This window comes from Bos indicus, chromosome 13 (genome assembly GCF_029378745.1).
Source record: "Bos indicus isolate NIAB-ARS_2022 breed Sahiwal x Tharparkar chromosome 13, NIAB-ARS_B.indTharparkar_mat_pri_1.0, whole genome shotgun sequence".
NCBI classification, from domain to species: domain Eukaryota; kingdom Metazoa; phylum Chordata; class Mammalia; order Artiodactyla; family Bovidae; genus Bos; species Bos indicus.
In genome coordinates, this window is record NC_091772.1 from 30,470,368 (window position 1) to 30,485,270 (window position 14,903).

Here is a 14,903-nt window from a genome sequence, read left to right on the forward strand (position 1 = left end):
TTGCAAAGACTCAGACACAAATGAAGTGACTTACCATGCATGTACACACACACACACATATACTGTACTATATATATATAATTATATGCAATATATAGTGTATACACTTATATATTATATATACAGTATCTTGTACATCTATGCATACTGTACCCTAGCATCCTAAAATCATCAATATAATATTATGAAAATGCTGAATTTATAGTCCCTTTAATATCTTTGGACTAGAGCCAGTAGGTGACAGATGTTGATGGCTCATGACTGTGGTAAACTCCCCCAGTATTTATCACAGACCTGTAGATCAACTATGATAGGTCCCATAATGTACACAAAAAATTAAAATATCTGAACATTTCAAGATCTCTATCTCTAATATGCATAGCACTGGCCATGAAGTAGGTTGGCCCCACATCTGTACTCTTACATCTGTAGGTTGTGCAGAGCATCAGAAGAAAATGATTAAAACTGAGAAGATCTTATTACAAAGATTTTCTGAGAATATGCACTGTGTGTTGTCAGAATAAATACTTTCAAGTAGCTTGATGGTGAGGGCAGTAGTGAGTCCCCTAGAGGGCATGCCATACTGCAGGGCTTGTGTTGTGGGGAGCAGGATGGGAAGGTTCTGGGAACAGCAGAACAGTGGCTGGGCTTTGTGCTCCGCCTATGTTCTTCCCCCATACCACATTAGCCTCTCCTTTACAAAATGGTTAAACTAATATTTAACTAGAATGAATTAGAAGGCAGCCAAATTATTAGCCTGTTGGGGGTAGGCATGCACATTGGCCCATAAGTTGATAAGAAAACAAATACTCTACAGCAACAGTCCCCAGCCTTTTTGGCACCAGGGGCCGGTTTTGTGGGAGACAATTTTCTCACAGACCAGGGTGGGGAGGGGATGGTTTCAGGATGATTCAAATGCATTGCATTTATTACGTGGCTGCTGATCTGAAAGGAGGTGGAGCCCCGGCGGTAATGTGAGTGATGGGGAGCGGTTGTAAATACAGATAGAGCTTTGCTTGCTCCCCCGCTGCTCACCTCCTACTGTGTGGCCCAGATGCTAACAGGACTCAGACCCATATTAGTTTGTAGCCCAGGGGCTGGGGACTCCTGCTGTATGGCATTTTGGAGTGAATCTAAAACATGAAGATCATATAGGATTCAGAGAGTTAAGACCATGAGAGGCCACAAAAGTCAGTCCAGGAGATGTTAAGACTTGAGATAGACATCGAAACAGTGGAGAAGTAACATTTTCCTGCAGGGGTAATTGTTCTGCGGGGAGATGCATGGCAGAGTGGGGACCAATGAAAGAGAAGCCCAGCTGGCATCGGGGCTTTGGAAGGGGATGTGAGCAAATGAGACGAGACCAGCTGGTGGAGAGCCTGAGTTCCTGCCAGAGAGAGGTTTTAGACTTGATCTAATAGACAATAGGGAACCATTCACTTTTGTTAAACAGGTGGTGCTAATTAATTGAGGATAATCAGGAGTCAGCTGTTCAGCAACAAGTTAGTAGTGGAAGAGTTTTAGTTTATTAAAGAAGATTTGCATTGGAAAAGTGTTTCCCAAACTGGTCTGAGAAGAATCCCTCAGGGGCAATTGTTAAAAGTGCAGACTGGCAAACCCTTCTTCTGATGCCGGTGTTTTAGCAGACTGGGGATAAAAACAGTGCTTTTATAAGCTTGCAAAGTGAGTCATTTATGCATAACTCTCTTCTAGGTAGTTAGAAAGTGTGTGTAATGACAGATTTAGTGTTTGCTGTGACTTTCAGTGGGATTGGACTTCCCAGGTGGCGCTAGCGGTAAAGAACCCGCCTGCCACTGCAGGAGACTAAGAGATGTGGGTTCAATCCCTGGGTCAGGAAGATCCCCTGGAGAAGGGCATGGCAACACACTCCAGTATTCTTGCCTGGAGAATCCCATGATCTGAGGAGCCTGGCAGGATACAGTCCATGGGATCGCAAAGAGTGGACAAGGCTGAAGTGACTTAGCACACGCAGATTAGCGGAATTAGGCAGAAGAGACAAGGATGCTGAGGAAGAAAAAGCTTTGGGGAGCTTCATTTAAGAATTGTGATACTTTCCAATTCACGGCTTTAACGGTTTCCTCAGACTTTTGGAGTCTTTTCTCTTACTAACAAAGCTTCTAAATTGTGATATATATAACAAAAGAAAATGCATGTTTAGATTAAAGGAATATATTCCAAGACATTGCTGTTTTACAAGGCAGTTTATAATGAAATGTTCAGTCTTTGTTCTAACCATTGCATTTATTTCTGAAACCACCCGAAGATTTTCTAGTTTTGACCTGTAGAGGGAGCTGTAACTCTTGCTATAAATAAGTCTTCTTTTCCCAGGCAGACATAACATCACCAACCTATAGTATATTACTGAACTATTATATTCTAGAATTTATAATGAATATCCTAGAAATGAAATGTGGTATTTCCTTCATAATTTATAACTCAGGATTTGTACATACTTTGTTTATGACACTCCTTTTTACATATCTCCCAGCACGAACTCCTTTGGCAGTCAAAATGGATTGCATTATAGAGATATTTTTGGCCCTTTCTTTTCCATCCCGTTTACACAGGCTTTCTCTTTCTTTGTGGAACAAAAACGGTTGTCATTTGTCTAAATATGACTTCCTTGCTTGGAACCTAATTAAGAAATAATTCTTTAATGAATCCTTCTCTGATCTCCCACCTCTCAGCTTGTATTACACGGTATCTCGTAAACCCAACCATAAGCACCTTGACTGCAGAGCTTCTGTCTGGCTCATATTCATAACCATAGAATATAGTGTCAGCTCATAGTGGCTGTTCAATCAATGAAATGGTCAAAATGTAATATGTGGTTACATGCAAAGGATCACTACTTTTGAACACCATGACTACTGGCTTTGAAATTATCTACATCAGTCTTGCACTAATGTGTTGACAGTGAGTTTTTACCCATTCTAAAAAAGAAAATAGTTATAAGAAAGAACTATATGCTCACTAGATACTTCAGGATTTAAAAATAAAAATTGGAGGGAACACTTGAAAGATATTTAAGTGTCTTAAAATAATTCTTCAAGTGGTTAAGAAACATTATGTGGTTGAGAAAATTCTCTTGTGGAATGATTATGGATCCCTTACAAGGAAATATAAGTGTATTATCGTAAAAGATGCACTGCGATTGAAGCAAAAGATAAGTTCCACCTATATTACTCACTGTTTAGAATAATGAGCTTAATCCCCACACTTTGCTTTTGAAAAAGACAGAAAAAGTGTTGGGAACTGCATTGTTGAAGAAATGAGCTGCCTGTACTTAAATAGCTATAAGATTGTTTTACCTTAAACCAAAACCTAGGGTACTTCTCCACAAATTTAAGCTCTTTGACTTACCATCTTAGAAAAGATAGAGCAAACATTCTTATTTTTTTCTCTATCAAAATGTGAATACTGTGTAGTTCTAAAGCCTCCTTCAAACAGCTGAAAGTCATATGTTGGAAGAATCTTATGACCAAGTTATATTATACTCAGTGTGAGATGACATTAGTATGTGTAGAGATTACAGTCCCTTTAAAAGCATACTAGTCTAAAATAACTGATTCACACATATACACACACAAGTGACAGAAAGTTGAAAACAATTTAAATCTCATTCAGGTCAGTTCAGCTGCTCAGTCGTGTCCGACTCTTTGTGACCCCATGAACCGCAGCACGCCAGGCCTCCCTGTCCATCACCAACTGCTGGAGTCCACCCAAACCCATGTCCATTGTGTCGGTGATGCCATCCAACCATCTCATCCTCTGTCATCCCCTTCTCCTCCTACCCTCAATCTTTCCCAGCTTCAGGGTCTTTTCCAATAAGTCAGCTCTTCACATCAGGTGGCCAAAGTATTGGAGTTTCAGCTTCAACATCAATCCTTCCAATGAACACCCAGGACTGATCTCCTTTAGGATGGACTGGTTGGATCTCCTTGCAGTCCAAGGGACTCTCAAGAGTCTTCTCCAAACCACTGTTCAAAAGCATCAATTCTTCAGTGCTCAGCTTTCCTTATAGTCCAACTCTAACATCCATACATGACCACTGGTAAAACCATAGCCTTGACTAGACGGACTTTTGTTGGCAAAGTAAGGTCTCTGCTTTTTAATATGCTATCTAATTTGGTCATAACTTTCCTTCCAAGGAGTGAGCATCTTTTAATCTCATGGCTACAATCACCATATGCAGTGATTTTGGAGGCCCCCCAAATAAAGTCAGCCACTGTTTCCACTGTTTCCCCATCTATTTGTCATGAAGGGATGGGACCCGATGCCATGATCTTCATTTTCTGAATGTTGAGCTTTAAGCCAACTTTTTCACTCTCCTCTTTCACTTTCAAGAGGCTCTTTAGTTCTTCTTTGCTTTCTGCCATAAGGGTGGTGTCATCTGCATATCTGAGGTTATTGATATTTCTCCCAGCAATCTTGATTCCAGCTTGTGCTTCATCCAGTCCAGCATTTCTCATGATGTACTCTGCATATAAGTTAAACAAGCAGGGTGACAATATATAGCCTTGACGTACTCCTTTTCCTATTTGGAACCAGTCTGTTGTTTCATGTCCAGTTCTAACTGTTATCTCCTGACCTGCATACAGGTTTCTTAAGAGGCAGGTCAGGTGGTCTGGTATTCTCATCTCCTTCAGAATTTTCCACAGTTTATTGTGATCCACACAGTCAAAGGCTTTGGCATAGTCGATAAAGCAGAAGTATATGTTTTTCTGTAACTCTCTTGCTTTTTCGATGATCCAGTGGATGTTGGCAATTTGACCTCTAGTTTCTCTGCCTTTTCTAAAACCAGCTTGAACATCTGGAAGTTCATGGTTCATGTATTGCTGAAGCCTGGCTTGGAGAATTTTAAGCATCAGTTTACTAGCATGTGAGATGAGTGCATTTGACATTGCCTTTCTTTGGGATTGGAATGAAAACTGACCTTTTCCAGTCCTGTGGCCACTGCTGAGTTTTCCAAATTTGCTGGCATATTGAGTGCAGCACTTTCACAGCATCATCTGTTAGGATTTGGAATAGCTCAACTGCAATTCCATCACCTCCACTAGGTTTGTTCGTAGTGATGCTTCCTAAGGCCCACTTGACTTCACATTCCAGGATGTCTGGCTCTAGGTCAGTGATCACACCATCATGATTATCTGGGTCGTGAAGATCTTTTTTGTACAGTTCTTCTGTGTATTCTTGCCACCTCTTCTTAATATCTTCTGCTTCTGTTAGGTCCATACCATTTCTGTCCTTTATCGAGCCCATCTTCGCCTGAAATGTTCCCTTGGTATCTCTAATTTTCTTGAAGAGATCTCTAGTCTTTCCCATTCTGTTGTTTTCCTCTATTTCTTTGCATTGATCGCTGAGGAAGGCTTTCTAATCTCTCCTTGCTATTCTTTGGAGCTCTGCATTCAAATGGGTGTATCTTTCTTTTTCTCCTTTGCTTTTCGCTTCCCTTATTTTCACAGCTATTTGTAAGATCTCCTCAGACAGCCATTTTGCTTTTTTGCATTTCTTTTTCTTGGGGATGGTTTGATCCCTGTCTCCTGTACAATGTCACGAACCTCTGTCCATAGTTCATCAGGCACTCTGCCTATCAGATCTAGTCCCTTAAATCTATTTCTCACTTCTTCATTAGTAACAAATAAAAGCACTTTATCATAATATGATAAAACTCTTCATCTGTTTGTTACCCCTTACTATTTAAAAAAAATTATACTGCTGACTATTGGCTATACGTCATAGACTCTTGGTGAGTGTGAGAACTGATATGGACTCTCTCTAGAAGAGATCTTGGCTATGGGTATGTATATTACCTTTAAAAGTTCTACACTTACCCAGTAAGAGCCCTTTAATAAATTCTTGCTAAGAGAATATACAGAAATTCATGGGCTTCCCTGGTAGCTCAATTGGTAGAGAATTCACCTTCCATGCAGGAGACCCTGCTTTAATTCCTGGCTTGGGAAGATCCGCTGGAGAAGGGATACGCTACCTACTCCAATATTCTTGGGTTTCCCTGGTGGCTCAGCTGGTAAAGAATCTGTCTGCAATGCAGGAGACCTGGGTTTGATCCCTGGGTCGGGAAGATGCCCTGGAGAAGGGAATGGCTACCACTCCAGTATTCTGGCCTGGAAAATTCCATGGACTGTAATAGTCCATGGGGTCACAAAGAGTCAGACAGAATTGGGCAACTTTCACTTTCAAAAGAATATACAAAAACTCATACGAAAGTCCATGTGCAGATAATCCCATTATGTTTTAAAAATTGGAGTATAATTGCTTTACAATGTTATGTTAGTTTCTGCTGTACAATGAAGTGAATCAGCTATAGGTATACATATATCCCACCCCTCTTAAGCCTCCCTCCTACTGTCTCCCTATCCCATCCCTCTAGGTCATCACAGAGCTGAGCACCCAGTGCTATATAGGAGCTCCCCACTGGCCATTTTACAAATAGCAGTGTATATATGTCAGTGGCCATTATCTTAATTTGTCCCCTGCTCTCCTTCCCCTCTTTGTCTACAAGTCTGTTCTCTATGTCTGCGCCTCTATTCCTGCCCTGCGACTAGGTTCATCAGTATCATTTTTCTAGATTCCATATGTATGTGTTAATATACAATATTTGTTTCTCTGAAGCACACTTTGAGGAAGGAAGGGATATTCACAGTTATTGGTGAGGGTGCCAGAAGTGACTCTCAGAGCTCCCCCAACCCTCAGTCCCCACTGGTCTGCTTCGGCTCTTGATCAATAAGCAATATGGGCCAGGATTTGCCTTTTCATGTGGGATCCTTCATTTCTAGCCCTGCTATTGCCTCCCGTTGAGATCCACTCCCTCCATTGCATATTAACCCCCAGTTCTCCTGTGTGGATGACCTCATGGGTCATAGCACTCCTGGCTGGCTTATAAGCAAGATGCATTGATTTCTCACAGTTCTGGAGACTGTAAGAATCTGCAAATTCTACATCTGGTGAGGACCCTCCTTCATAGAGGGTACCTTCTCACTATATCCTCATGTGGTAGGAAGTGTGAGGGAGCTCCATGGAGTCTGGAACCTTTTCAATTTTTTGACTGTGCAGCATGCACAATCTCAGTTCTCTGACCAGAGATCAAACCTGTGCCCCTTGTAGTGGGTCTTAACCAGTGAACCTTCAGGCAAGTTCCTATGGAATCGCTTTTTAAAAGGGCACTGATCCTGTTCATGTGGGTTCCACCTTCATGACCTAATCATCTCCCAGTCGCCCCTCCTCCAGATGCCATCACATTGGGGGTTAGGTTTCAACATGTGACTTTTGTGTTGACACCAATATTCAGTCTCTAGTGCCCTGGGCAAGAAGTGGCCTTGAGACCAGCTTGGCTTCTGTTCTCGTGGCCTGGGCAGAAGGATGTTGTCCTTCAACCCTTTTCTGTGTGACAGCTTGAAGATTGGAGGTTTGGCAGATTGGAGGTTTCAAGATTAGGAACTACATGTCCATCTCTACTGACCCCTACAGTGGACTGGAGGAAGTACAAAGGGCCTGTGGAAAAGTGGACATCAAAGTGGATTTTCTTAGTGTTCAAGACAAATGGCAGTCGATTCAACCTGGTGCTTCTGACAACTCTTACACTCCTAGGTCCTTGATCTAAGAGAGACTGTAATTAAAGATTTTTCTGTAATTATATTGTTCTCTGAGAATGAGGCCGACTCCACTCCTTTGCCCATCATATCATATGCAAACTATCTAACAGGTAGGCATTCAAATTTGAAATGCGTTTTCAGGAAAATCTTTAAAATGACTAATCTTTCAATTTAAACAAAATTTGGGCCTAGGAATCCTAAATTAAACAATTTCCACACCCTCACAGCCTACTGTTTTACAAATAAATCTTCCCTATTGTATCTGACAATTTTGTAGACCTTTCAGTATTCCAATCACTTTCAGCATTCTACCAACATCTTAATTTTTTCTACTGTATTACAATAGAATAATTTATTTCCACATTATTCCTTATTGTCATTAAAAATTTAAGATATCAGGTATCTGATTCTTACCTGTTTCAAATGAATCCAGATGTTCACCTACTGAAAGGGAGCCAGTATTTTTTTTTTTTTTTTGCAATCATAGATTTAACTTTGGAGAATAAATTTGGAACAATTCTGTAGGGACTATTGGTCACAGATGGCTGAGTGATAATAAATCCTCAGGTTGAGACACAGTCCTTCTGGATTGTAGCACTCGAACTGATTTTAATAATTCAAATTACTCTGCATGATCCAAGTAAATAAAATATATCTCTGGCCTAAGTCCTTCTTTTTTCCCCCCAAAAGATATATAATTAGCTTATGACATATTAACTTTTTCTTATTCTTACTCTTAATTTCTTTCTTACTCTTAACTCAGTTCTTCAACATCTCCTCCAGGAGTGTTTTTCCTTTCTTCCAAGCCATAAAGAGTTCAATCTCTTTCATCTTTTAAAATGATACCCTTTCTTGCAGGAAACTTCCATTTGTATACCCAGGCTGAGTTTTTGTAATTCTCTTTCTTACTCATCATCATATTTGCCACATGGCTTACACATCTGAGCTCCTTAGAGGCAGGGACTGGTTTCTTAACAATTTTTGCATCTCTACAGCTTAGCAGAGTGCCTGGTATACAATAGATGCTCAGTAAAGAATGAAGGCTAGTCCTTTCAGTGAGAGGTTGGTATCAAGTCATTTATATTATCCAGTGGAGGACCTAATCACCTCCCCAAATCTCACCTAATACCATCACCTTTGGGGGTTAGGATTTCAACATATGAATTTTGCAGGGCGGGGAGACATAAACATTCAAGCCATAGAATTAACAGATTATTTAACAGATTACCCTGTACCTCTTAAGAAAAGCACCAATATTAAAACCTTGACTTTGTGATCTATCCCTGTGTAGCTTTGGGATGTATTTTGCCCTATTTACATAGCTTTTGCTGATTAATTTCCACTACCATATTTTGCCTTTGGGGATAAATCCTATGTTCCTTTTATTCTTTGTAGTCTCAGCTTCTAGTATAATGTGTGGCAACTAGTTAAATCTCAATGTATATTTGTTGACTAGATGAGGTTACTATAGCTGGGGGAAAGACAGATTTCACATCTCATTACTGACTATATCCTAGTCTAAGAGTTTCCATGCTTCTTCTTATGATCTTCCCTTTCAGTGACAACTAAGCAGAATTCTGGTTGTAGGAAATTGTAACCTGGTAAAAACATGGTCATGCAACAGTGCTTTTCTGTTGCTATGACAGTATTTGTAACGCTTATCTCCATGTTTTGATTAGACTAAGAGATACAGAATAAGCCATTAGACATGTCACCTAGTGCAGAGGTCACCAACCTCCGGGCCGTGAATCAGCACTTCCTGTCAGCTCAGCAGCAGCTACATTAGATCAGAAATAAAGTGCACGATAAATGCAATGTGCTTGATCAATGTTACAGGGCAGCCTGGATGGGAGGGACTTTGGGGGAGAATGGATACATGTATATGTATGGCTGAGTCCCTTTGCTGTCCACTGAAACTATCACAACATTGTTAATTGGCTATACTCCAATACAAAAGGAAAAGGTTAAAAAAGTGCAATGTGTTTGAATCATCCCCAATCCATCCCCCCTGCCACCCCCTGGTCCATGGAAAAATTATCTTCCACAAAACTGGTCCCGGGTGCCAAAAAGGTTGGGGACCTCTGACCTAGTGGACTTTTGGGGTGGCCTTCATTATCTAAGGCAGATTCAACGTCAAGTCATAAAATGACAAGCATATGGTCTTATTATTAGTTCTCTCTGGAATTCAGTCTCTTTCTATATGACAAAAATCTGTTACTAGTATTTCTCGAGCCAAAGAGTCTCTGTAACCTATAAATTTAAATCGGATCTTGACTGTAATATATGCCTCCTGTAGGTAGAAAAGATGTTCCTATTCACACTGGTACAGTTTCTTTGGATTATGCGTCTCAGTGTCACATTTTTTTAAATAAAATGTTTTAATTTTCTTTCATCGGAGCACTGCAAGCTTTATTTTTAGGACTAAAGATTTAATTCCAACAGGATATGTTTAGAACGCTCATGTACTGGCTTTCCGAAAACATTGAGTTTCATCTTATTATGAAAAGTGTAAACAGGTTATAGCTCAGAAACAGGTGCTAGAGCACTCAGCTTTTTGAACTTCACAGGGATGTCTTCCAGCAGCGCACAGCAGACTGTTCACATGTGATTTCACATAACTCTGCACTTAAATCTCATATCTTTCTGTCATTTTACCCCCTTTGTTAGCTGGCAGGATACAACACAAACTATATTCATATGTTAAATCAAAAAAGCAGCCTCTTCCCAATTTTGTCAACATTTTCCAAAGGAAACCAAGTGTCAAACTAAGCAGAGTGGAAACTGAAAGTGTTGGTCACTCAGTGGGGACCGACTCTTTGTGACCCCATGGACTATAGCTCTCCAGGTTCCTCTGTCCATGGGAATTCTCCAAGCAAGAACACTGGAATGGGTTGCCATGCCCTCCTCCAGTGTATCTTCCTGACCCAGGGATTGAACCTGGGTCTCCTGCATTGCAGGCAGATTCTTTCCCATCTGAGCCACCAGGGAAGGCCATAAACTAAGCAAAGGAAATCTTCAAAGGAAAATTTTCACCAGTAATGGAGATTCAGTATAATAAAAGTGTGCCCTACCCATTTTAAAATTTACATGCCATTTATTTTTTTATTGGCCAATCAGCGTGTGAGATCCCAGTTCCCAGACCAGGGATCGAACTCTGCACCCTGGCATTGGGAGCTCAGAGTCTCAACCACTGGACACCAGGCAAGTCCCTACCCACTCTTCTGTAATAACGTTTACTGAGCATCTACTAAGTGCTACATACTATTCATAGGCTAAGAGTGCAATTGTAAATACTATAGACAAGATCCCACAACTCATAACACTTGCATTTTGAAGGAAGGATATGAGTAAGTAACCAACCAAACAAATAATGAAACAACCAAACAACAAGTCTTTATTGCTAATGACAAATTTCACGGAGAAGCAACATAACACGTGCCAGATAGAGAATGCCCTAGGGCTGGGTGCATAGAGAATGTGTGGTAGTTAGTGGAATGACACTCTGTTTTTAATGCTTCTTATTCAAAAGCATTTAAAAGAGATTTACTGATATTATAACATTCCACACATAAAAATGAATATGCATTTCTAAAAAGTAAGGACACTATACAATTAGGCAAAACAATGTAACATTATCATACTTAATAAAATTAATAATTATTCCCTAGTGCTATCTAATAGTCAATCCACATTTAAATTTACCCAATCATTTCCTGAATGTCCTTCACAGTTGGTTTGTATGAACATTATTGAATCCAGGGCTACATATTGAATTTCTTTTTTTTTTTATTTTATTTTTAAACTTTACATAATTGTATTAGTTTTGCCAAATATCAAAATGAATTGAATTTCATAAGTCTCTTTTGATCAAAAAATTTTCTTGACACAGGAACCTAACTTTACCTAGTCGAATATTCTACCATTTGGACATTGCCTCATTTCTCTCACATGGTGCCATTTAATTTTATAGTTTAATAACTTGTATTTCTGAAAACCTAGAATTTTATTTCAAAGTTTTGATTAGACCACGTTAAACATTTTTGTATAATGCACCATAAGTGATGTTGTCTATTTCATAATGCATTATATCTAGAAACACATAATATCTGGTTGTCCTACTGCTTTTTAAACTAAGAGTTGGCCATCAGATTAGGGAGAATACAGCCTTGTCCCTTTATTGCACATTAAATTTTCCTTTTGCAATCAGGAAATAATCTGTGTGGTATACTTCAGCACCATATATAGATCCATTTCTTAATCAATGTTTTGTGTAATGGTTTTAAAATCAATTTGCAATCCTAGTCTGAATATATAATTTCATTGGATTTTGAAAAATGGTGATTCTTTTTTAATTTTATCCTTCCTTCTGTGATTATTTGCTGGTCATTTTAAGTAAAGTAAAGGTTTTCCTCATGAACTGGGGTCATACGGTAACTTCAAAATACAGATCCTATTGAAAAGGCAAAGGTACATGCATTTTAAGTTTTCTCTTTGATTTCTAATTTTCAAAGAAAAAACTGGCTTAATAGTCAATGTAGAAGGCAGCAATGAGTTATTCCCCCCATTTTTTCCTTTTTTGGGGGTATTAATACAGAGTACAGAGAAGGCAATGGCACCCCACTCCAGTACTCTTGCCTGGAAAATCCCATGGATGGAGTAGCCTGGTGGGCTGAAGTCCATGGGGTTGCTAAGAGTCAGACACGACTGAGCGACTTCACGTTCACTTTTCACTTTCATCCATTGGAGAAGGAAGTGGCAACCCACTCCAGTGTTCTTGCCTGGAGAATCCCATGGACCGGGGAGCCTGGTGGGCTGCCCTCTATGGGGTCGCACAGAGTCGAACACAACTGAAGCGACTTAGCAGCAGCAGCAGCAGCATTACAGAGTAATGGATTTTTACTGATTTAATGTTTTATCAAATATTCAACAATCATGTTCTCTTATTCTTCTCAATGCTCAAAATTGTAACAGTTTTGGCTTAAAACTGGCTTTTGAGTTCTTTCACCATGGCTTCATCGTGGGATTGCTTAGGAAAAATTTTCATAGAGAAGAGAAAGAAATCACATCCTTAAAACTAAAAAAATTGTAAGATGGACATCTTTTAAAAAAAAACTACCAAATCTTTGCTTATGAAGAAAAAGTCAACAAAATACAACATCCTTTCATGATAAAAGCCTTGAACACATTGGAAGGAACATAATCTCAACATCACAAAGGCCATATATGACTGATGCCCAGCTAACAATATATGCTATGGAGAGACATTGAAAGCTTTTCCCTCTAAGATTAGAAAAAAAGACAAAGACGTCACTCTTACCACTCTTATTCTATATAGTATGGGAAATCATTGCTGAGAGAAACTATGCACACAAAGAAATACAAAGCATACATATTGGTAAAGAAGTAGTAAAATTGTTGCTATTTGCAGGTGATATAATTTGTATATAGAAAATCCCAAAGCATCAACCAAAAAAGTTTCAGAACTAATCAATGATGTCTGTAAAGCTGCAGCATACAAAATCAACATACAGAAATCAGTTGCATTTCTAATACACTAATAATGAAACATCTGACTAAATAATTTAAGACTCTTTCTTTCACAACAGCATTAAAATCAATGAAATACCTCTGAATACATTTAACCAAGGAAGTGAAATATCTGCAGAATAAAACTACAAGACTTTGATGAAAGAAACTAATCACACAAAAAATCGGAAAGATGTTCTGTTCGTGGCTTGGAAGAATGTTGATAAAATGTTTATACTACCTAAAGCCACCTATAGATTCAACCTAATCCCTATGAAAATACCCATGACATTCTTCACAGAAGTAGAAGAAAAACTCTAAAGTTTTTATGGAACACAAAAGACCCAGAGAGCCAAAGCAGACCTGAGGGAAAAGGACAAAGCCAGAGGCGTCACACTTTCTGACTTCAAGTTAGACTACAAAGTTATAAACAGTACGGGGCTAGCACGAATAGACACGAAGACCAATAGAACAGAATAGAGAGCCCAGAATTAAGCCTCCACATGTGCAGTCAACTAATGTTTGACAAGAAAGCCAAGAACGCAGTGAGGAGGAACAAATGGTTCTGGGAAAATAGGATAAACACAGGAAAAACAATGATACTGCACCCCTATCTTATAGCACTCACAAAAATTAACTCCAAGCAGATCCAGGATTTAAGCATAAGATGAAATACCATAAAGTTCCAAGAACAAAACATAGGGAAGAAGCTCCTTGACACTGGTCTTGGCAATGATTTTCTGGATATGATACCAAAAGCACAAACAAGAAGAATAAACGTCAACAAATGAGATTACATAAAACTTAAAATATTCGACATAGCAAAAGAATCAAAATGTAAAGTGAAGCCACAGAATGAGAGAAAAGTTTTGTGAGCCATGTATCAGATAAAGGGTTAATAACCCAAATTACATAAAGAACTCATGTAACTCAATAACAACAAAACACAAAAACAATCTATTTTAAAAATGGGCTGAGGAACTAAACAGACATCTTTCCAAAGGAGATATCCAATGACCAAGAGGTATATGAAGAGATACTCAACATCACTAATCACTGCTACTGCTAAGTCACTTCAGTCGTGTCCGACTCTGTGCGACCCCATAGACGGCAGCCCACCAGGCTTCCCTGTCCCTGGGATTCTCCAGGAAAGAACACTGGAGTAGGTGGCCATTTCTTTCTCCAGTGCGTGAAAGTGAAAAGTGAAAGTGAAGTCACTCAGTCGTGTCCGACTCTAGCGACCCCATGGACTGCAGCCTACCAGGCTCCTCCGTCCATGGGATTTTCCAGGCAAAAGTACTGGAGTAGGGTGCCATTGCCTTCTCCGCACTAATCACTAGGGAGTGTAAATCAATACCACTATGATATATCACCTCACATGTTAGAAGAGGTAGCATCAAGAAGACAGATTATAACAGGTGCTGGTGAGGATGTAGCGAAAAGGGAACCCTTGTACGCTGTTGGTAGGAATGTAAATTGATCCAACCATTATGGACAACAGTGGAGAGGTCTTTCAAAAAATTAAAAATACAATTGCCATATGATGTATCAGTTCCTCTTCTGGGTATGTGTGTGTGTATCCAAAGGAAATGAAAATAGGATATTGAAGAGATATATGCACTCCCGTGTTTAGTGCATTATTATTTACAAGAGTCAAGATATGGAAACAAGTGCCCTTGAATGAATGCAGGGATAAAAAGATACATATACAATGGAATATTATTTAGCTATGAGAAGGAAAGA